Source organism: Protopterus annectens, chromosome 3.part0 (assembly GCF_019279795.1).
Source record: "Protopterus annectens isolate FY-2018-M chromosome 3.part0, PAN1.0, whole genome shotgun sequence".
Lineage (NCBI taxonomy): Eukaryota > Metazoa > Chordata > Ceratodontiformes > Protopteridae > Protopterus > Protopterus annectens.
In genome coordinates, this window is record NC_056731.1 from 1,396,112,409 (window position 1) to 1,396,138,023 (window position 25,615).

At 43.0% G+C, this 25,615-nt stretch overlaps 1 protein-coding gene across 1 annotated transcript in view; it reads right to left on the reverse strand.

Moving 5' to 3' along the window:
• The window catches only part of CLVS1 (clavesin 1), a 668,120-nt gene that overhangs the window by 155,264 nt on the left and 487,241 nt on the right, over positions 1-25,615 (reverse strand). The gene's annotated exons all lie outside the window — the stretch shown is intronic.

The following is a 25,615-nucleotide window of genomic DNA, read 5'->3' on the forward strand; positions in this document are numbered from 1 at the left end:
TGAAGGTTTTTAGCCTGACTTCTACTTTGGGGAATTTTGATGCTATTGTTACTTCAAAAATGACTGATTTAGGGTTGGATTTAACTGATGCGGGCCCTACACTTGAGGCATTGCATCGGTCACTCATATTAGTGAGGACCAGGTCTAGATTATTGGAGCCCCTTGTGGGATGGTGCACTATTTGTTCCAGGGCATTTGAGTTAAAATCCAGGCTTTTGTGAGAGTGAGTTTGGGCTCATATAAGTTCTCAGTTAATGGAAGGATAGTTTAAATCACTCATGACTAGGGTGTTAGGTTGTACCTTAATTGTCCCAAGTAGGTCTAGCTGTGTGGGCATCTTGGTTCATGGAAGGGGACTTGTAACTGAAAATGACCTAAATGGGGGTCTTACCCACAGTAATTTTGACTTGGAGTAGCTCCATAGAGATATCTTGTCCAGCCAGTCTAGAGGTGTAATTATCTTTAATGAAGATAGATACTCCACCTCCTTTGGTTCTCACACCTTCAATTTGCGGTCTGAAAGTGTGGAAGGCATTGCAGCCTTGTAAGACCAGGGTACTTTCTGTAGCCTTAAGCCAGGTTACTGTTACTGCGCAGACGTCAACATCTTCCAGGGAGAGGAGTGATTCCAGAGAGTGCAGTTTCGGTTTAAACTCTTAGCATTTAGCAGCACAGCCCTTAGTTTCTTTGTATTTGATATTTTCACATCAGGAATTTTGTTGTTGTGACCTTGCCTAAAAAGAGTATTATGGGGGAGGCAAGTGCCTTAGCGAGCAACCGAAAGCCTAGAGGTGCCAGGTGAAGACCATCTCTGGCAAAGCAATGTGGTCTATCCACCATGTCATCCCAGGCTGACATGAACTGGATCCCCTTAGAATGGCACCAAAAACTAAGCCAATTTACTGAAGTCAATCATTTTCTGTTTATACTGTGGTATCATAGTTGATGAATGAAGAGAATGAGAGGTAGAGAAGGTTGGATGATGTGGGGATAGTGAATCATGAAGTACAATGGATTAGCAAGGAGGAAGTATGGAGAGCTATGAAGAGGATGAAGAATGGAAAGGCTGTTGATTCAGATGACATACCTGTTGAAGCATGGAGGTGTTTAGGTGAAATGGCAGTGGAGTTTTCTAACCAGATTGTTTAGTGAAATCTTGGAAAGTGAGAGGATGCCTGGGGAATGGAGAAAAAGTGTTTTGGTACCGATTTTTAAGAATAAGGGTGATGTGCAGAGCTGTAGTAACTACAGAGGGATTAAATTGATCAGTCACAGCATGAAGTTATGGGAAAGAGTAGTGGAAGCTAGGTTAAGAAGGGATGTGATGATTAATGATCATCAGTATGGTTTCATGCTGGGAAAGAGCACTACAGATGTGATTTTTGCTCTGAGAGTGTTGATGGAGAAGTACAGAGAAGGTCAGAAGGAGTTGCATTGTGTTTTTGTAGACTTAGAGAAAGCATATGACAGGGTGCCTAGAGAGGAGTTGTGGCATTGTATGAGAAAGTCGGCTGTGCCAGAGAAGTATGTTAAGAGTGGTACAGGATATGTATGAGGGTAGTGTGACAGCGGTGAGGTCTGTGGTGGGAGTGACGGATGCGTTTAAGGTGGAGGTGGGATTACATCAAGGATCAGCTCTGAGCCCTTTCTTATTTGCAATGGTGATGGACAAGTTGACAGATGAGATCAGACAGGAGTCCCCGTGGACTATGATGTCTGCAGATGACATTGTTATCTGTAGTGAGAGTAGGGAACAGGTGGAAGAGACCCTGGAGAGATGGATATATGCACTAGAGAGAAGAGGAATGAAGGTCAGCAGGACTAAGACAAAATATATGTGTGTGAATGAGAGGGAGGATAGAGGAATGGTGAGGATGCAAGGAGTAGAGGTGGTGAAGGTAGATGAGTTTAAATACTTGGGATCAATAGTTCAGAGTAATGGTGAGTGTGGAAGAGAGGTGAAGAAGAGAGTAAGAGTGAAAGGGTAGGTCTACAAGAGGGTAGTGAGACTAGCTATGTTATATGGGCTGGAGACAGTGGCACTGACAAAAAGGCAGGAGTTTGAGCTGGATGTGGCAGAGTTAAAGATGTTAAGATTTGCACTGGGTGGAACGAGGGTGAACAGGATTAGGAATAAGTATATTAGAGGGTCAGCCCAGGTTGGAAGGTTTGGAGACAAAGCCAGAGAGGCAAGATTACATTGGTTTGGACATGTGCTGAGGAGGGATGTTGAGTATATTGGGAAAAAGATGCTAAGGATGAAGCTACCAGGTAACAGGAAAAGAGGAAGGCCTAAGATAAGGTTTATGGATGTGGTGAGAGAGGACATGCAGGTGGTTGGTGTGGCAGAGCAAGATGCAGAGGACAGGAAGAAATGGAAACAGATGATCCGCTGTGGCGATGCCTAACGGAAACAGCCGAAAGAAGATGATGATGATGATTGTGGTATCATAGCAGGCAATTGTAAAATGCTGCACAAAGCTAGGGACATACCCACCTGGGACACACATTTAGAGAGCTCAATCATGTCTCTCTTCATATAGTCCAGAGAGGTAAATTGTAAATTGTTCACACCAACATGAACTATGATGGAATCATAACGGCACTTGTTGAGAGACTTGAGTGCATATGTGATCCGGTGACTCCTTGCATCAGACAGTCAGCTAACTGTAATTTTCTCCTTGTTCAACCTGGTGAGTAGGGCATCTGTATGTCTTACTAACAAATCACCTATAACTAAAACATTTGGAATAGTTGTGCATTGCCTTAAGGGCTTATTTGGTGAGAGACAGGCAGTAGTACTTTTATGTGTATTGGGTGTTTTGGGTGTTGTGTTAGGTGTAACATTTTTGTATTTTGGATGTTACTAGTGTTTAGATAAGTGTCTGGAGAGTACCTCTGCATATGAAGGTTTATATGTTAGGTGCATATTATGAATAGGAGTCATGGTGTGGGAGCTGACAATCCATTTAGTGTTGTTGTTCTTGGCATGAGAGAGCACTGCTTCCAGATTCTTAGTGTAGGAGCATCTCTTGAAAATTGCACATGACAGTGTACATGAGGCAGTTGCTGCATTGCCTCAAAAAAATAACATGTCCACCAGGCTGGGAGGAGAAAAGTACAGTTGTGTACACTTACCATAAATGTAAATGTTAAAGTGTATTCACTGTTGCAGTCATCACATTTGGGTTATCTGCTTGCAGTAGCCCACAGTCAGCCTGATTAACAAAGTCTTGAGTCCTGTGTTGGTTGCTGTCTCTTCTTCCGTGACGTCAGATCGTCAGGGGTATAAACCATGCAGCCAACGCCATTACATCAGTTTTTCTTGCCCCAGATGTCAGGTGCCCCCCTAATGTGAAGCAATTAAATCTATAAAAATACAAGGTTATACCTCCAACACAAAAGCAAATAAACCAAAAAGCTTTTAAGCATAGTAAAGGATAGTAGAGGTATAGCCATAAGAAGTCAGGGGGTTGGAGGGAGGGTAACCAGGACTGCAACAGTGAATACACTTGAACATCTACATTTATGGTAAGTGTACACAACTGTACTATGTTCTTTGTGTTTCACTGTTGCAGTCATCCCATTTGGGTAGATTCCCAAAGCTAAGGATGGGAGGAGGAATTTAGATAGCATTAGGACCAGCTATAAGGCCCTGCAAGACTGCAGTGGCAAAGCCAGCTCTGGACTTAGAGAAAATTGGCAAATGGTAATGCTTAATGAAAGTATGTACAGAACTCCAGGTAGCAGCTTCTAGGATGTCCCAGGTAGGGACACCTCTGAGACAGGCCGTAGAGGTAGATGCAGCCCTGGTTGAGTGGGGTCTGATCCCCTGTGGGATAGGTTTTCCATGGTGCTTGTAGCAGAAATGAATGCAATGGCCTATCCATTTAGAAATGGTTTGCTTTGAAATAGCCTTCCCCTCCGTCCCTGCAGCAAATGCCACCAAAAGTTGTTCAGATTTCCTTTGAGGTTTAGTCCTGTCCAAGTAGAATCTAAGTTGTCTGTGTACATCTAAGAAGTTTAGTATCTGCTCCCCTTTGTTCTGTGGATTAGGAAAGAAGGTTGGCAAATGGATGGACTGATTAAGTGCCACACTGGATACCACCTTGGGCATGAAGGAGGGATTGGTCCTGAGGGACACTCTGTCCGCATGAAAGATGATGAAAGGTTCCACTGCCATAAGGGTCTGTAATTCAGATACCCTTCTTGCTGAAGTGATTGCTAAAAGGAAAGCTGTTTTCCAAGAAAGGAATTTTAAGTATGCAATAGCAGCTGGCTTGAAAGGAGGAAGAGTGAGTTTCTCCAATACAAAGTTAAGGTCCCAGGCTGGAGTTGGAGGTCTCCTGCGTGGTCGTATATTTTTGGCCCCTCTGAGGAACTGCTTGAGCAATGGATGAAAGAAGAGGGGAAGTTTTGTGTTATAATGAGCTGAAATGGCTGAGGCATGAATCTTGATGGAGGAGGAAGACAAGCCCTTGTGAAGCATCTCAGTTAAGTATTGTAAAATCTGAGGTAAATTGGGCAATGCTGTGCTCATTCCTTGAGATTGGTTCCAGACACAGAATCTTTTCCATTTTTCAGCATAAGGTTTTCTAGTACTAGGCCTCCTTGCCTCTAAAATGATATCCATCACTGGTTTACTGAGGGATGGTAAAGGAGAGATTAGGTAATTAGCCAGGCTGCTAGGGTCAGTGTTTGAAGCTGAGGGTGCAGAATCTGGTTCTTCTGCTGAGACAATAGGGTAGGAGTCTGAGGCAGGTGCCATGGGGCCAACAGTGACACACTGTGCAAGAGGGGGTACCAGTGTTGGCATGGCCAGTCTGGTGCAATCAAAATCGTTCTTGGTTTGTCTTGTTTGATCTTTAGTAGTACTTTGGAGAGCAGAGGCAGAGGAGGGAAGGCATAAACTGATAGGTTTTTCCAGCTGAAGGACAGAGCATCCACTTTCCAAGCTTGTTTGTGGGGAGTCCTTGTGCAACATTTGTCCAATTGATAGTTCTGGGGGGAGGCAAACTGGTCTATAGGTGGGCTCTCCCATTTGCTTGTCAACATGTTGAAAATCCTTGGTTCCAGTTTCCATTTGTGTGAGTCCATGAGGTTTCTGCTTAGTTCGTCTGCCAGCGTATTTAGTTTTCCTGGCAGGAATTGAGCTTGTAGATGCACTTGGTAGCTCAGGGCTGTGTTTCACAATGCCATGGCTAGTCTGCAGAGGGGGTAAGAATGTGTACCCCCCTGCTTGTTTATGTACCACATAACAGTGATGTTGTCTGTCTTTACCATTAATTGTCCTGGAAGTATGTGGTCTTTGAAGGCTGTCAGAGCATTCTGTACAGCTAACATTTCTTTTTGATTGATATGCAGGTGCATTTGACATGGGTTCCATTTGCCCTGAATGCACTTTCCTGCCAGGTGAGCCCCCCATGCATAGTCTGATGAGTCTGTTGTTAGAGTTTGGGTGGCAGGGGGTAGTGTGAATGGTAGTCCCTTGTTTTGGTGGCAGGCTTCTGCCCACCAAAGAAACTCTAGGCATAGGCAAGGTATGATAGGAATCATTGCTTCTAGATCCTGAGAATGTTGACACTATAGGCCTTTTTGATGCCATTGTAGCTTCCTCATATGCAGTTTTGTATATGGAATTAGAAGAATGCAGGAGGCCATGAACCCCAAGGCTTGTAGTATTTGCCTTGCAGATAGCAGGGTTTTTGTGGCCACTTGTTTGAAGTAGGTTGTCAAATGAATTTGTTTCTCTGGCGTGAGGAAAGACATCTGGGAAGCTGTATTCAAGCTTGGTCCCAGGGATATAATTTGTTGACAGGGTACTAGGTGTGATTTCTTTTCATTTATGGTGTACCCCAGACAAGTTAGCACCCTTTGTACAAAGGCCAGATGATTCAAAAGTATGTCCTGGCTTTCTGCCTAAATTAGTCCAGGTATGGGTATATTTGAATATTTCTTTACCTGCAAAATGCAATGACTGGAGCTAGGCACTTTGTGAATACCCTGGGCGCAGTAGATCAGCCAAAGGGCAGTGCAGAGAACTGATAGTGCGTGTAGCCTGCTTTGAAGCGTAGGCATCTTCTGCAAGATTCCCTGATTGGGATGTGCAGGTATGCTTCCTTTAAATCTAATTTTGCTAATCAGGTGTCTTTGGCAAGCAGAGGGAGCAACTGGTGAAGAGTCACCATCTTGAATTTTGGAATCACCAAAAAGGTGTTTAGAGTAGACAGATCCAGGATAGGAAGCCACAAACTGTCTTTTCTGGGTACCAGGAAAAGTCTCGAGTAGAAACCTTGTCCCTTTTCCTCTTCTGGTACCAATTGAATAGCCCACATGCTTAAGAGAGAAAGCACTTGCTTTTGGGCCTCTGCCCACTGATTTGGGGGTGGATCTGGCCATCCACTTGGTGTTGGTAACGTGTGGAAGTGAAATCTGTATCCCTGGGACACTATATTTAAAACCCATTTGTCCTGGGTAATGAGTTCCCAGTTCTTTGCATGAAGAGCAATCTTTCCCTCCAAAGGGGCAATCAGTTGAGAAGTACTTGGAAGTTTTAAAATTAAGTAATTGAGATAGTGTACCGTAGGGTGGAGTTTTATTACTCCCTGATTTAGACGTGGAGGCCCCCCACTGCTTAGTCCTGTGCGTACCCTGGGACTGAAGCCTGGGAGCTCTACTGGATCTAGGTTTGGACTGAGAAGGTCTGGAAGAGGCAGGAAAGGACCAATTCTTTGAAAGGCCAATGCCTACTAAACCTTGGGGGTTGTACTTGTAAAAAAAAATTTAACAGTTTGTATAGATTTAGCTTTTCCCCCCATCTTTTTAAGAACTTCTTCTGCCTTGTTGCCAAACAGGCGGTCCTGGTTTAAGGACACATCCAGTAATTTCACTTTAACATGATCTGGCAAGGATTGCACCTTAAGCCAAGCATGCCTTCTAAGTACAGACCCATTTACAGCAGCCCTGCAAGATGCCTCTTGTGAATCAAAAACCAAATTGCAAAGTATGTTTTCCAACTTGTTCAACTGAATGCAGTAAATCCTGTAAATCCTTATTTTCAGCACAATCAGGAATCAACATAATTTTCTGTTTAAGCAATCCAATAACATGCTGCTGATACTTTAACATATGAAACTTGCAGTTTAAGGCCCTAATGGCCAAAGTTGCAGAAGTATATACCTTCTTACCCCATCCATCCAGCTCCCTGGAGTCTCTATCAGAGGCGGTAGGATTTTTGGCAGTAGTAGCTTTAATGCCCTTGGGTCCCTGTGAAATGGCCTCAGGATCCGCAGTAGGATTTTTAAAAAGGAACTTGTGAGAGTCAGGGACCCTGTAATATCTATCAGGCTTTCTGGGAGCAGGAGGTAGAGTCAGGGGCCAAGCTAGATTCCGAAAAGGCATCATCAACAATGTCTAGTACAGGAGGTATGGCTAAAGGCCTGTGCTGGGGCAGTAGTAAGAAATCCCTAAGCCTCTTTTTAGAATCAGAGAAATCCTGACTTTCCCAACGAAAATGCTCCCTGAGAGTATGCAAGGTTTCACCAAAAGAGAAATCCTCTGGGGGAGAAGCAGAGGGAATAGAGTCCTCTGCATCAGAATCCTCATAGGTAGATAAAGGTAAATCCTGGTCATCAGAGGAAACAGAAAATTCAGAATCCTGGTCAGAAGTATCATAAGCAAACTCAGTCCTAGGTCTCTTAGAGGGGGAAGGCTGGCTTCCGCTGATTAAAGTAATGTCTTCAGCCATTTTTATCATTTGTTTTTTAGGCATAGAGGCCTGACCATGCGGTCTGGGCATCAGTTTTCTAGGCATGGTTCGAGTTTTAGGCCTTGAAGAAGAAGATGGCGTCAGTTTAATATGCAAGTCAGTAGGCCTGAATACACCCTCAAAAGCCGTTGCCTGCACAATGGATCCGGACCCATCCAAAGTAGAGACATCTGCAGATTCCACAGTTGAAGCATCTCGTGGCATACCGAACTCTGAATGGGTCTCAGTAGAGGCTTGCGAATCTGAAGGAGTGGGTATCAGGGGCTGCAAAAGCGCCTCACTGAGTACCGGCAAACTGGCGACTGGCTTAGGAGAAGCGTCGTCGGCAGCTTTGGACCTAGGTTGCTTGTCTCTGTCTTGATCTTTGCATTTTTTCTGAATGTCTGTAGTCGGATAGCTTACCGAAGACATATCAGGATAATTGAGCCGAGCACCAAAATATATAAAAGGGAAAATATACCGGCGACCGATAGTTCGTGGTTTAAATAAGGCACAAACCGACAGCGAGCTACGTCGTGGTCAGGGCCTAGGCAAGGAATACAGTACGAATGAAAATCTTTATGAGGTATTTGCTTTCCACAAGTAATGCAATTATTAACTTTTACTGACATCGGTTTAGAGCAAGAAAAATTTCCCCAATGGGGTACTTAGCTTTTAGTTGAAAACTTCAGTTCTGAAACTCGAAAACGAAAATTTCAGGAGTCGGCCGAACGGCACTTGTGAACTGCTTCTGCTTCGGGCACCGCAGGCAAGACAGACTGCTGCAATGGCATCGGCTGCATGTTTTATACTCTTGACGACCTGATGTCACGGAAGAAGAGACAGCAACCGAAGCAGGACCCAAGACTTTGTTAATCAGGCCGACTGAGGGCTACTGCAAGTAGATAACACAAATGTGATGACTTCAATGATGAAACACGAAGAACATCAGTGGCAAACACAGAGTTAACAGTACTACAAGCTTTTCAAGAGTTAGTCGTTGATCACCACTCATCTTAGATAGGTTACTTTTTCTGTATGTGCCAAAAATCCCTTTGTGCAACTTAGAAGTCTCTTTTCGGGGTGAAGTGTGCATTGGAAACAATGCAGGTAAGTAGCTCACTTACGCAAATAGCTATGTACATTCGTAGCAGTACCCCTATAGGAAGTTCACACTTCTGATAGGTCTCTCATACTTCACCAAAGAATCTCATAGTTGGACATATGGCCCTGAGAAAGAAGCACACGTGCCCACACACACACACACACACACACACACACACACACACACACACACACACACACACACACACACACACAAAAACACACACGCTCACTCACGTGAGTATGTAGACAGACTAATATGTATACAAACTGACAGACACACACACACACAGACATGCACATGGACACAGATAAACATGGACACACACAGACGCATTTGTATACAGATGCACAAACGTACACACAAATACACACATAAACATGCAAATACACAAACAGGAGTGTGAGAATGAATACAGACATGCGTGTTCATACAGACAGAAAGAAACACATGCTTATACAGAGACACACACACAGACACACACACGCGCGCACACATACGTGCGCACACACACACACACACACACACACACACACACACGCACACACAGAAGCACACAGACACACGTACGTGCACACTTACACACGTACATACAGATACACACACACACACACACACACACACACACACACACACACACACACACACACACACACTAATTTGTATACAGGCAGGCAGACACACAGACACATGTACGCACACATGCGCGCACACACACACACACACACACACACACACACACAGATGCAGTTGTATACAGACACACACGAACACATACACACAGACGCATGCACATAGACACACACACAAACACAACATATGCTCAGAATTAGTCCAAAATGACAAAAAATACACAGAACCCACAGACATTGCCAACATCCTAGCTGACAGGTTCAGCGCAAACTTCTCCCTCCCCTCCCCACCAAAAGGGCAAATATCTATCCCAGCAGAGTGCTGCCCCCCTGACATCTCAGATGCTCAGGTAAGAGCCGCCCTCTCCAAAGCAAAAAACACAGCATCAATGGGACCAGACGGTGTCCCGGGCTGTGTCCTGCATGAACTCCAAGAAGAGCTAAACCCAAACATAAAACTACTGTTCAATCTCAGCCTTACTACAGGATATGTACCCAAAGAGTGGCGTACAGCAACAGTGGTCCCTCTCCACAAAGGTGGTGCCTCAATGGACCCTGAAAACTATCGCGCCATAAACCTGACTAGCTTGGTCTGCAAAGCTATGGAAAGGATCATCATGGACCTCATAAATAAAGATATTGGAGACCTACAGACACTGGATCCTACCCAGTTCAGCTTTGTTAAGGGCAGATCCTGCCTCTTAAACCTGGTCGACTTCTTTGAAACAGTCACCAAGGCCATTGACAAAGGGAAGGTGGTCCACACAGCCTACCTGGACCTCGCAAAAGCCTTTGATACAATACCCCACTCGGGCAATATAGATAAGCTCACCAGCTTAAATATAAACCCCTATGTCACTAGATGGGTTGCAAACTGGCTCAAGGACAGAACCCACATGGTTAGAATTGCTGGAGCTATGTCAGACTCCAAACCAGTTACAAGTGGCATCCCACAAGGCTCAGTCCTGGGACCTCTCTTGTTCGGTATATATTTCTCGGAGGTACAGGCCAACACGGAAGGACTGTGGCTGACCAAGTTCGCAGATGACTGCAAACTGGGTGCCATAATCAACTCTCCAGCCGACACAAGCATACTCCAAAAGGGCCTCATAGAAACAGACAACTGGTGCCAGAGCCATGGCCTCAAGCTAAATGTCAAAAAGTGTATAGTCATCCCCTTTGGCAAAAACAAAGTGCCCACAAATTACCACATAGGTGGTAATCCATTAAGTACAGAAGAAGTAATTAGGGACCTGGGGACCCAAGTTGATAGCAATCTCTCATTTGACAACCACGTGGCCAAAGTGGTTAGAAAAACATTTTATATAGCCCACCTAATCATGAAGGGATTCACATCTAGATTAGGCGAGGTCATCGTGCCTCTTTGCTCATCTCTCATCAGGCCCATAACTGAGTATAATGCCCCTTTTGGGATGTACCTTACAAAACACCTGCAGCAACTGGAAAGACCCCAAAAGTACCTCACCAAGAGGATCAAAGGGCTCAAACAGTTGCCATATGCTGCCTGGTTAAAGAAACTCCAGCTCTACTCAGTTGTATACCACCTGCTCAGAGGCGATCTGTGCCTGACATATAAAGCCATGTCCAACCTGGAATTAAGGGACATGCTGCACCTCAAAAAATCCAAATCCCATCGAGCTACGCACTCGAGAGACTTGAACCTCAGCACTGAAATAAATAGGACATGCTGGAGGGACAGATTCGTAACCCAGAGGCTCCCTTCACTCTGGAATAAAATCCCAGTCCAGGTTAGGCAGAGTCTCTCATTGACTCTCTTCAAGAGGAATCTTGATGAGTGGATGGGAGATCATAGGTTTACCCCAGGTATCACTTCTGTGTCACTGTTAGACAGAGGCACAGTATACTAACCTCGAAAAAGGGCATAGCAAAATTAATTTAAAATGGGTGGCGAAAGCCAAACATACTCTGGCTAGGCTTATAAATGCCCTAGGGCAGATAGCCTAGTATGAACCTATGAACTTATGAACACATAGATGCATGCATACACACACACACAGGTACACATCACATGCACACACACACACACACACACACACACACACACACACACACACACACACACACACACACACACACACACACACACTAATTTGTATAAGGCAGACAGACACATGTACGCACACACGTGCACACACACACACACAGATGCATTTGTATACAGACACACACAAACACATACACACACAGACGCATGCACATAGACACACACACAAACACAAATGCACATACACAGATGCATGCATACACACACACACACAGGTACACATCACATGCGCATTTGCACACACACACACACACACACACACACACACACACACACACACACACACACACACACACACACACACACACCTATGCATGTACGTACAGATGCACAAACACATACACCATTTCCTTCCTCATGAGATGGATAAGCTAACAGCAGAAGCTCTTATCTCATTCTTTTGCCTGCCAGTTCATCTAGTGCCTGGGCTGTTAATCAGACGTGTTAGCTGGATCTCAGGGCTCCATCTCACTATGCCTCAAAGTCTTTAACTAGTTGGACCACATCGGTAGTGTTAACCCAGGGAATACTGCTTTCATTTTGTCTAATTTACTTGTAGCTTATTTCTGAAGACTATATATCTTCTCAAAACATAAACGCAGAAAATGTTGATAATTGCAAAAGTACTTCAATAAAAGATGCTGAAGTTCTTAAGGGTGGACTATAAAAAATATATGCCTAGTGCAGTAATAAAACCACCTTTACTATCAATAAATACATCTGTCATCATAAAACTTGCCAAAAAAGAAACAAAAAAGGAGATAAACTATGATCACAAAATAAGTAGTGAAATCATAAAAAATTACACCATCATTAAAAATTGCAAGACAATGGTAGAGAACAATTTAAACTCTAACCAGTGTTTATCTACCTGAGTTAAGAAGCTATATTAAATTATCTGGACTGCACATTTCAGTTTTTTTTTCATTGGTTAATTTGTTTCTTGAGTTATACTTAAATACACAGGGAAATTCTGGGTCTTTGTCTTTTCTGTTAAGACTTGAGCCTGCAAAAAATACAAGCACTGTTGGTGATTCCCTGCTGAGTGAGGAATGCAAACCTATATTTGATTGTGAGCTGCTTAAACCGATACAGTTGCTTTCTATTTTAACTGCTCCATTTTGTTTTCTGTTTTAATAAATCTGCTTGGGTTGCTGTTTTTGTTCTATGTGGAAGACAGACAAAATTATATAGGCTGCACATTTCATGTGTTTTTTATTGGTTAATTTGTTTCTTAAGTGATACTTAAATACCCTGGGAATTTCTTGGTCTTTGTCTTTTCTGATAAGACTCAAACTTACAAAAACTACAAGCACTGTTGGTGACTCCCTACTGGGTGAGAAAAGTAAACCTATATATTTTTTGCCTGTGAATTGCTTAAACTGATAGAATTGCTTTCTATTTTACATGCTCCATTTTGTTTTCTGTTTTAAGAAATCTGTTTCAGCTCAGGTTTGTGGGAAATAGATCTAGGCTGCACATTTCACATGTTTTTTTTTTACCATTGGTTAATTTCTTTCTTGAGTGATACTTAAATACAGAGGGAATTTCATAGTCTTTGTCTTTTATGAAAAGGCTCAAGCCTACAAAAAACAACAAGCACTGTAGGTGACTCTCTGCTAATTACTTTTCCCACCCACCATCCCATTCATTGATCTGTTTTTTAAACTTGGTGATTTTAAGCTGCCCACCCTTACTGCAAATTGAACTTTATAAGCTACTCCCTTTCTATACTGGTGTTTATCTATTGAATTATTTATTTCCTTTCCTTGTGCTTATTTTGAAAAAAAGTGTATTCTGCCTCTCAGTGTCTGTTTTACTGATTAATTTCCTCTGAATTCATTATCTAGCTAACTGTTGGCTAAAGTAGTACATTTTTACACTATAGCAAACACTTTTCTGTGTTTTTACATCAATAGATCAGTGGATTTGCCATCTAGTGGCAGTAGGTGGTAGTCTGGTATGTATAGGTTGGAGAAACACAATAGTGATTCCTGCATGTGGTTGTTCTGTTGGCTGGAGAGCTTATTAATCAGCTTATCTTGTTTTAGTGCCTTTATAAATTCTGTACAATTGAGTAGCTCTTGGTTCTACAAAGTGCAGTACTTTTATTGAATAATCACACTATTATAAGCTGTTTAAAGTATACTATATCTGTTTCTTTAAGTTTGTTTGTGGTAGCATTTCACACCAGATGCTATGCTTTTGCATTAGGAGGTCTGGGATTATTCATCTTGTTGCAGTAGGTGTTCACCTGGGCTACCTAAGTTGGAAAGCACACAAAAGGGCTCTAAGTGTAGTTGTTGTATTGGCCAGAGGGCTCAATCAGTTTTCTGTACTTCCAGCACTAGTATAAATTCAGCACATTTGCATGGAGCTGCTTTTTGTGCCAGTGCCCTATACAGATGCAAACATCTGGAAACATTGCTTATTTTCATTATACTGTAAAGGTTTACTGTGATAGTTACCTTATTATAGTACCCAGGACTATTGCTGCTCAGACAGCATCTGATTTGGCTTTGGGCAGCATTGCTGGTTAGGTTAGCTGCAGATTATACCACATAAGCACCCTTCCCTCATAAGGTTTCAACACCCTCCACTCCTCTACTTTCAAATACACATTAGGACCTGCAACCATTGATGGGCAGTTTCCTGCTATGTCTGCATCCAGCTTGGTGGACATGGGTATCCTGAGGCAATGTAACAATTGCCTTATGTACACTGACAATCACCTAATTCTCGAACAGACAAATATAGTATGTGAGAGATGCAGTTGCACATTGACATCGGAAGCTAAACTCTCACATACAGACAGAAAAAGCAACAAACAGGTTGTTAGCAACTCACACACATCACTCACCACACCCACAAAGGATCACACACATAGAACCAGATATGCAGAAGTGCTCACATGTAGCTTACCCAAATCTCAAATTCCTCTCAGACGAAGTACTCAAAAACTCTGCATATACACAAACAAGACAATTCCCATCACAACACATAAAGCCATATCTCATTGTACCTCAACTACCAAGCCCATAAGGTGAAACACTCCATGACCCAATATTATGGTCATAGGACACTCCATTGTGAGACACACTGATGTCCCTCTTACTTGACTGGATAAGGGGAAGGTTACAGTTAGCTGCCTCTCAGGGGCCAGGATTTGCCAGATTACGCAAAGACTCAATTCATTTACCCCTAAGTACCAGTATGACTCAGTCATAGTCCATGTGGACATGAATGACCTGAGACACACCTCCTTGGACTATATGAAGAGAGACACGCATGAGCTCTCAGAATATGTGTCACAGATAGATAGATATAAGCCTAGCATTGAGCAACATTCTACTGTCTCCAAAAATGATGCTACAATACCATCAAAAAACGATCGACTTGATAACAATTGGCTTAGCTACGTGTGTCATTCCAAAGGATCCCAATACTTGTCAGCCTAGGAGGACATGGTTGATAGGTCACACTGCTTTGCAAGGGAAGGTCTCCACTTGTCACCTCTAGGCTTTTTGATATTGGCCAAAACATTATCCGCCATTATAGTGCCTTTTTTAGGCATTGCCAAACAGACAAACCTACCAGCATAACAAAAGCTACTCAGAAAAAACTAAAGGTGTCACTGCTCAATGCTAGGAGCCTCTAGAAGAAACTGTACTCCCTGTTTACTTTCCTCACCCTGGAGAATGCTGATGTCTGTGAAATTAGTGAAACATGGTTCAAAGTCAAAGAAAGCACTCCAGCAGTACATGGCTATAATGCCTTTCATACATTCTGACCACCCACTGAACATGAAAGAGCAAAATACAAAGGTATATCTACCTACATAAAGGATAAGCACACCAAAAGGCTGGTCAAACAATATGACATGCTTGAGTTACTCCATGTCCAAATAACCATACGAAAAATCCACTACCATATTGTTGCTAGCTACAGGTCCCCCACTATGAATCAGAGCATTGTTGACAAACTCAAGAGGTTAGGTACAAACCCGTATGTCACCCGGTGGATAGCCAACTGGCTGACAGACAGGACCCAAGAAGTTAGAATTGGGGAGTCCACCTCTATAAAGAGGCCAGTCACAAGTGGAGTTCCTCTGGGATCAGTCCTTGGACTGCTCCTTTTTGATATCTACTTCTAAGACGTTAAGGCCAATGTCAGAGGTCTCTGGCTGAATAAATTTGCAGATGATTGCAAATTAGGAGCTGACATTAAATCTCACACTGACAGAAATTTTTTCCAGGAGGGGTTGACACAGACAAATAACTGGTGTCAGAGCCATGGACTAAAGCTAAATGCCAAGAAATGCATAATAGTATCCTTTGGGAAGTCACCCATCCCTGGTAACTATCATGCTGACAACACACACCTTAGAGTTGTCCCAGTAGTCAGGGATGTAGGGACACACATAGATAGCAATCTAGCCTTTGATCATCACGTGCCTACAGTGGTGAGGAAACTATTCTATGTTGCACAACTTATAAACAAGGGTATGGCATCTAGGTCCAAGGAAGTCATTGTTCCACTGTATTCGGCATTCATCAGACCTATCATTGAGTACAATGCACCCTTTGCTATGTACCTAGCCAGGCATATCCAACAACTGGAATGTCCACAGAGGTTCCTCACTAAAAGAATACAGGGCATAAGTAATATGTCCTGTGCAGACCACCTCAAGGTCCTATCCCTGTATTCTGTCTCCTATAGGCTTTTGAGGGTGAGATCTATGCTTGGCATTGTCAGACCCCACTCTGATGGACCTCCTGCATATCCACAAAACAAACAGTATCAGAATTACCCATTTTAAAGACTTAAACCTTGCCTGTGATATAAATAGGACCTGCTAGAGAGATAAGTATGTGTCCCAGAAACTACCCTGTCTATGGAACAGGCTCCCCATCCATGTGAAGCAGAGTTCCTCCCTAACCCAATTTAAGTGTAGCTTGGACAACTGGATGGGAAACTGGAAATTCATCCCTAGTGTGGCACCTATGTCTCTAATGCAAACAGGTAACCTGTAAATGGTTCATCTCCAAGGTCCATGCTTACACTTATGAAAGGTATCAAAACTTGTCAGAGATTTGGGATGCATGGCTAGGCTTAAAAAGGCCCTTGTGGGTGTTAGCCTAGTAAACACTTATGAACCTATGAAGGAAATCCATGCATCATACCTGAATTTACTAGAATCACTCATCATCCAGCTCAAATACTCATGGGTGATTGTAACTACCCTTCCATTAATTAGGAGGCATACACGACCACTAGCATGCAAGCCCAAAGGTTTCTTGACTTTGTAAATTCAAATGCCCTGGAGCAACTAGTCTGCAGTCACACTAGGGAAACAAATATTCTAGATCTGGTACTCACAAATATGGGAGAGTGCTGCACTGGGTCTATATTATAACATCGAAGTCTAAAAACATCCAATGTTATAATATCAAACCCATTCAATCGAAACACCAGAAAACCGAACAGTCAGAATAGCGAATTTTTGCCCAGGGAAAAAAATTGCTGTTCCGACAAACATACACATAACTCAAGCACACCAAAATAAATAATCAACACACATACACTTCACAAAAAAAGTCAGGCATTAGAAATAAACTCACAAAATAGGGCATAAATCCATATGTCACCAGATGGATAACCAGTTGGTTCACAGACAGGACACATGTGGTTAAAGTGGATGAATCCAGATCAAACAAGAGGTCTGTTACTAGTGGTGTGCCACAGGGCTCCATACTGGGACCACTTCTGTTCAGAATATACTTCTCTGAAGTCAAGGCAAACATGGAAGGCCTCTGGATGACAAAGTTTGCTGATGACTGCAAGCTGGGGACAGTCATTGAATCTCCCAGTGATGTAGATATCCTTCAGGAGGGTCTAGATCAGACAAATGATTGGTGCCAAAACCATGACTAAAACTAAATGCAGAAAATGCATTATCCTACCCTTTGGGAAGTCAAATAACCCTGCAAATGACAACATCGCTAGCATACACCTTAGAGTAGACTCAGAGGTCTGAGATCTAAGTACACAGATAAATAGTAGCACAACTTATAAGTAAAGGTATGGAATCCAGATCCAAGGAAATTATAATCCTGCTATAGTAAGCCCTCATTAGACCAATAATCAAGTACACTGCACCATTTGGCATGTATTTGACTAGGCACTTACAGCAGCTGCTGCAACCTCAGAAGTTCCTCACAATGAAATTACACGGTGTAAACAAAATGAACTATGCAGACAGACTAAACACCCTATTCCTTTTTTCTGTCTCCTACCGACTATAAAGGGGTGGCCTATACTTGAACTACAAGGCACTCACAAATCCAACCTTGATGGAGCTGCTACACATCTGCAAGTCAAACAGCATGAGGGTCACCCGATCTAGGGATATAAACTTAGCAGCTCAAACAAAACATGCTGCAGAGACAGATATGTGCCTCAGAGATTTCCCCCTTCTTTGGTACAGGCTTCCTATTCACATTAAGCAGAGCTCTTCCATGTCTCTCTTTAAATGCAGTTTGGATCAATTGATGGGGAACCACAAAGTCACACCTGGGGAAGGCCCTGTGTTCCTTATGGACAGGGACAATCTATAAGATACTCAATGCACAGGCAGAAATCCATGCCATCCTCTTGCCCCTGGGGGCATATATTTGGTAAAATCGGGTTATATTGGTTTGGCTTCTAAGAGCCCTTAAGCTATTAGCCTAGTAATCCCCTATAAAACTATGAAAGTACAGTTGTGTACACTTACCATAAATGTAGATGTCCGGGTGTATTCACTGTTGCAGTCCTCACATATAGGTTATCCGGCTCCTGGTAGCCCTCAATTGGCCTGAATACCAGAGTCCTTGGTATATGATGTTGGCTGCCACCAGTTGTAAAAATGATGTTAGAGCATCAGGTATAAAGGGAGGCAGCCAATGCCATTTCCTCAGTTTTTCTTGCCTTAACAGTCAGGAGCCCCCAAAAGAAGGCTAACCCAGGAAGGTAGCGGCCTGGACACATGTCATACAAAAAATAAAAATATATATAGTCTGTGCTTTAGGAAAAAAGGGGGAATGGAGGGTGGGTAACCAGGACTGCAAAACTGAATACACTCAAGCTTCTACATTTATGGTAAGTGTAAGCAACTGTACTATGTTCTTCGTATTTCACTGTTGCAGTCCTAACATATGGGTTGATTCCCAAAGCCCAGGAAAAAGACAAAGGGGGAGTATGAATCACAGACTAAGGGTTGGTAAGAAGGCCCTGCAAAACTGCAGAGGCAAAACCAGCCCTGGATTTAGAAAACAAAGGTAGATTGTAATGCTTTGTGAAAGTATGGACAGAAGACCAAGTAGCTGCTTCTAGAATGTCCTTAGTAGGCACACCTCTCAGAAAGGCTGCAGAGGTAGAGGCTGCTCTAGTAGAATGGGTCCTAATACCCTGAGGGTGAACCTTCCCATGCTGCTAGTAACAAAAGTGAATACAATGAGCAATCCATTTGGAGATGGCCTGTTTTGAAATAGCTTTACCTTGAGCTCCAGGTGTAAAACTAACCAACAATTGTTCAGATTTTCAAAAGGATTTAGTCCTGTCTATGTAAAATCTCTGCTGTCTATGCACATCAAGAGAGTGCAGAATCCTTTCCCCTTTATTTTGGGGATTGTTGAAAAATGTAGGCAGGTGAATAGACTGGTTAAGGGTAAACTGGAAACTACCTTAGGAATAAAGATGGGATTAGTTCTCAGAGAATCCAGATCTGAGTGAAAAATAATGAAAGGTTCTACTGCTATTAAGACTTGCAGCTCAGATACCCTTCTACCTGAAGTAATAGCTAAAAGGAAAGCAGTCTTCCAGGATAGAAATTTAGAATCTGCAGAGGCAGCTGGTACAAAAGGAGGCAGAGTACGTTTTTACAAGACAAAATTAAGATCCCAAGCAGGAGTAGGAGCTCTTCTGGTTGGCCTAAGATTGCTAGCTCCCCTCAGGAACTGTCTCATCAAGGGATGAGAAAAAAATGGGCTGCTCAAAAGAACAATGAGCTGAAATTGCTGAAGCATGAATTTTGATTGAAGAAAAGGAAAATCCACCATTAAGCAGTCCTGCTAAGTAATCAAGAATGAGGGAAAGAGAAGGATGAGAAGAGTCTTCTCATTTAGCCAGCATCCAAAATCTCTTCCATTTATCTGCATAGGATTTTCTGGTACTAGGCCTCGTGGCCACATGAAGAACTTCAAGCACCTGTTGGGAAAGATTTAAAGTATCAGCCAGGCAGTTAAATGCAGAGTTTGAAGATGAGGATGAGGATGAAGGAATTTTCCCTCTCCCTGAACCAACAGATCTGGTACCAGGGGAAGATGCCAAGGCTGAACCTGGGGAAGGCTGGGAAGGAGGGGATACCAATGCTGCCTGGGCCAATCTGGTGCTATCAGAACAGCCTTTGGTTTTTCATCCCTTATCTTTAGCAGCATTCAGGGAAGAAGAGGCAGAGGAGGGAATGCATAAACTGAAAGATGTGTCCATGGGTAGGACAGCACGTCCACCCTCCAGGCTTTGTTGTGAAACTCCCTGGTGTAGAAGATTGGAAGGAGATGATTGGTGTGAGATGAGAAAAGATCCACTTATGGGGTGCCCCAATGCTGAGAGATGTGATGAAAAATGTCCTTGTTCAGTTGCCACTTGTGAGGATCCAGAACATGTCTGCTCAAATGATCCGCCAAGGAGTTTAGCCTCCCTGGAAGATACTGGGCTATTAGATGTAAGCCCATGGATGCTGCTATGGACCATAGTCTCATGCTTTGTCTGCATAACAGATAAGAGTAAGTCCCCCCCTGCTTGTTGATGTACCACATGACCGTGGTATTGTCTGTCCTGATCAGCAGAGTCCCAGGGTAGAGTAGGTCCTTGAAAGCCAGCAAGGCCTGCTGCACTGCCATCAATTCTTTTAAGTTTATGTGCAGATGAATCTGCTGGGTGCTCCAAGTCCTCTGTATGCTCCTGCCCTCCAGATGAGCCCCACATGCAACATCTGAGGCATCTGTGGGGAGAGTCTGGCTGGCAGGCGGTGGGTGGAAAGGCAGACCCTTGTTTTTTGAACAGGCTGTCGCCCACCAGAGGAACTCCATTTGTAGACAGGGAATCAGGGGAAGAATCAAGTCCAAGTCCTGTATGTGTTGACACCAAAGATTCTTGAGGTACCATTGAAGTTTTCTCATATGCAGCCTTGCATATGGGATGATCAAAATACATGAAGCCATGAACCCCAGTGCTTGCAGAGATTGCCTTGTGGAGAGCTGGGTCATGCTCGCCAAGTTCATGAAGTAAGCTGAAAGATCTTCTTGCTTCTGTTGAGGGAGGAATACCATCTGGGTGGCTGTATTCAGACTAGCTCCCAGGAAAACAATCTCCCTTGAAGGAACCAACTTTGACTTCTTTTCATTGAGAGTGTAGCCCAAAGAGGTGAGAATGTTTTTCACACAATCCAAATCCTTTTCTAGTTGTTCTGGGGAGGTTGCTTGAATGAGACAGTCATCCAGGTAAGGATAAATTTGAATGTTTCTCTGCCTGCAAAAAACAATGACTGGAGCCAGGCACTTCGTAAAAACTCTGGGAGTAGTAGATAAGCCAAAGGGCAGTGCAGAGAACTGAAAGAGTTGCTCCCCAGCCTTGAAGTGAAGGAACTGCCTGCAACTTTCCCTTATTGGGATGTGCAGATAAGTCTCCTTGAGATCCAGAGTTACCAGCCATGTATCCTTGCCCAGCATTGGAAGTAACTGTTGAAGGGTGAGCATCCTGAATTTGGGAATCACCAGAAAAGTGTTTAGAATAGACAGAGCTAGAAAAAGGCGCCAGTTGTCCTCTTTTCTGGGTACCAGAAAAAGTCTTGAATAAAAACCTAGGCCTGCCTGATTTGCAGGATCTGGCTCTATAGCCCCCACAGTCAGGAGAGAAGAAATTTGAGTTTCTACCTCTGCCCTGAGAGTTCTGGGTATGTCTGGGTACCCTTGCAAGACAGGGAAGGTGTGAAAGTAAAACTTGTAACCTTGGTTTACTGTATTGAGCACCCATTTGTCGGCTGTGATGTTAGACCATACCTCTGCGAACCTGGCCAACCTTCCCCCCCAAAGGAAACCCAGGGCCCGCAGAGGTAGGCAGAAGAAAGCCAGAGTCATTGAGAATGTTTGCTTTGGGAAGCTGGCTTAGAACTCTCCAATTTAGCAGAAGAAGAATGTCATTGTTTAGCCCTTTGAGGGACAGAAGCCTGCCCTCTGGAAGATCTGAAACCCCTAGGCCTAGAGCGACCTTGCCAGGATCAGAGAAAGACCAATTATTTGAAGGATAATGCCTACTGAACCTAGGAGGCTGAACCTGAAGGAAATCTTTTACAGCTTGCATAGATTTTGCCTTATCCTCCAATTTCTTCAGTACCTCCTCAGCCTTATTACCAAAAAGATTGTCCTTGTACAAAGGAACATACAGCAATTTAGATTTAACAGGTTCAGAAAGAGGCTACTCCCTGAGCATAGCATGCCTTCTAATTACAGAACCAGTGGCTGCTGCTCTGCAGGAAGCCTCCAAAGTGTCAAAACCACAATGAAGAGAATGCTTATTAACTGAAGTGGCAGAATTCAGTAAGTCTTGTCAATCTTTGTTCTCCGACATGGAAGGAAAATCTCCAAGTTTAGTCTTACCTCCAAAGTATGCTGCTGATACTTAAGCATGTGAAAAAGATCATTCACAGATCTAATTGCAAGAGTTGCAGAGGTATAGACTTTTTTACCCCACCTGTCCAAGGCCCTAGACTCCTTATCAAAGGTACAGGGTTTTTTGCAATAGTAGCCTTAATACCTTTGGGACCCTGAGAAATAATTTCTGGATTAGCAGTAAGATTTTTAAAAGGGAATTGATGAGATTCAGGAACCGTATAGTACCTATCCAGATTTCTGGGGGCAGGAGGAACAGAATTAGGAGTTAAAGAATTTTCCATGAAGACATCATCCACAACTTCCAAAACTGGAGGTATAGCCAGAGGCTTATGCTGTGGCAAATCCAAAAATTCCCTGATTCTTTTCTTAGACTGAGGAAAATCATGACAGTCCCATTTAAAGTGCTCCCTTAGAGTATTCAAAGTATCCCCAAAGGAAACAATCTTCTGGAGGGGAGGCAGAAGGGATAGAGTCCTCAGCATCAGAATCCTCAAAGCCAGAAAAAAGTTTAGAATTTCCTTCTTCACCAGCAGACATACTGGAAATCTCAGAATCTGAGACAGACAAAACATCAGGAGATAATTCCCTAGTCCTCTTGGGGGGTGGGGGTGAGAGCCCCTGATCAGGGAAAGAATATCACCAGCCATCTTTACCAACTGGGACTGAGGCACAGGAGGGGAGGCCGACGCCTGCTTGTGAGTAGGTTTGTGGCTGTACGGTTTACTAGCAATCCGGAGGGACTCAGGAGGCCTAGCAACTGCAGAAACCTGAACTAAGGTAGTTGGTCTGGTTCTGGTCTCATGTCGAAAAGAAGAGGTGTCAGAAGCTGGTGCCTGCAAAGCGGCTCCGGACCCATCTGAGGCGATGACAGACGGAGGGTCTGAAGATGAAAAAGCAGCCTGTGGCATGGAAGACTTTGTAAAGGTCTCGGCAGAGGCCTGCGGCTGAAAATCTGCGAACTGCAGGGGCTGCGAAAGCACCTCACTGACTACCGCTGTGCTGACAACCAATTTCACCAGGGCGTCGTCCTCAGATTTAACCCTAGGCCTGTTGCAGTCCTTGTCTTTGCATTTCCTAGGTATATCCGAAGACGGGAGACCAGAAGACGCCATACCGACGAATTTAGGCAAGACTCCAAAATGCTTATACAAACTCTTAGTTCTACGGTGTATGGTATGCGGGTTAAAGGAAGCACAGAGATCGCAGTTAGGGACATCGTTCTCAAGGCCCAAACAAGTTATACAATAAGAATGGAAATCACGGTGCGTAATCTGTTTTCCACAGGCAAGACAGTTATTAACTTTATCTGGCATTCATTAAAGCAAGAAAAGAGGATCCCCAACTAGGTACTTATCTGAAGGCTTCTTCAACTTGGTAGTCGGAAAGCAAAAAGAAGGTAAACAGCAGACCGGCACTAGTGCGAATTGCATCTGCTTCGGGCTCCGTGGCAAGAAAGACTGAGGAAATGGCATCAGCTGCCTCCTTTTACACCTGATGTTCTGACATCAGTTTTATAACCGGCGGCAGCCAACATCATATACCAAGGACTCTGGTATTCAGGCCGACTGAGGGCTACCGGTAGCCAGATAAACCATACATGAGGACTGCAACAGTGAAACACAAAGAACATCTTATTGTGAACTCATCTAATTTAAAAGACATAGCTAATCACTGAAGCAAAATTTGTGCACCATTTCATATCTCATCAGTTTGTGTCATTATTGAATACAGTACTGTATTTTGTTGCTTTTGAACAAGTCATCTGAAAGAACACAAGAAGACATGATGATTCCTCTCTAGAAAAAGCATAGGGTTGGAAAACTTGAACTATACTGAAAAGCTTCAGGTACTGTCACTTAATTCTTGGGATTGGGATGAGCCATTTTATATTATATGAGGTTATGCACATTCTATTAATGATTTCTTTTACATATAATTTGTTTTTTACAAAGCCATCTTAGATTAATTTCTGAAGTTGGACCATATTCTTTGACGGGTTCTTTATGACTGTCAGGATACTATATATTGCCTAAAGTGTGAATATAATGGCTGCTTTGTGAGGTGTGTGCTCTTATCTCTTCATTTTTTTTGTTTCTTCCCACTATGACTTCTGCCGACACCAAATCCAGACCATGGCCAGCTCTTAGTAGTCTTGTCTGCAGGTGTTTATGAAAAGTGCTGTTCCTTCATTTATTCTTAATATATGGTAATAACAAGAAGGTATTGTTTGTAGTACTGACTCATTCATTCTCTCATCCTGACTAGACACAGCTATTGCAAATGTGAGACAAGCAGCGCTGGGGCATTACTTTTGGTGAATCTGCTTTGCCAATGTATTTTTTTTCTTGTCTTATGCTCACCTTTTGATGAGGAGCTGTAATAGACCCCCTTAGAGTATATAGGTTCATGTGTTCCCCTCTCACACTACCCTGATAGACTTCCTGCCTGATCTGTACTAGGGAGGTAACTTCTATTTATTAAGTGTCAATCCAAAACGGAGATCTCTCCAAACCCTTCCCAGAGGAAGACCAGCATGCTTTCAGCAACTTATTCCTCTTCCCTTGGCTACCATAATGATATTTGAGTCACTGCTCAAACCCAGGCCACCAATAGCACAGACAGACACATTGCCCCAGTGCTAGTAAGCCTACAAAAAGAGCACACATTTATGTAGGAGGTAAGAACAGATTAACATTACTGAAGCTGCTAACACTAATTGTTTGTAGTCTACTTTATACCATCAAGGATGCAAATCCTACTACCCATCTCAGCCTTTTTCTCTGCAATAAATGGAGTGTGGTACAGAAATATATATTCATTAATTCAATGTTACCATGCAAACTGTGACAGTTCTGTGGAGCTACATTAGCCTAAAATAAACTCAATTAGGCTTAACATCAAAACCATGGTAGAAAACTAAGAAGATTCAGGTAAGAAGATGTATTTTAACTGCAAATTAAGAGATTAGTAAGGAAACAGGATTTTCAGTATACATGTCATCTTCTTACTGCATTGGAAAGTTTTTTTTTCCATGTATTAAGTATAAGAGATGAAGAATAGTGTAGATTTCATTAATAATATGTATAGGAAATGAGAGACAGCATAGATTTCAATGAAATATGCTTTGGATGAGATGTGGCCTAATGAAAGCTTTAGGTATGTATGAATGTATATATGCTTTAGATAAGATGTGTCCTAATAAAAGCTTTATGTCTGTATGTATGTATATATGTATGTATTTAGAGTCTACTACAAGTGCTTGCATGTTACTAGCTCAGGACATACTTGCTTGCTGTGCTCTAACTCCCAACTGCCTGTTCCTAGTAAATTATC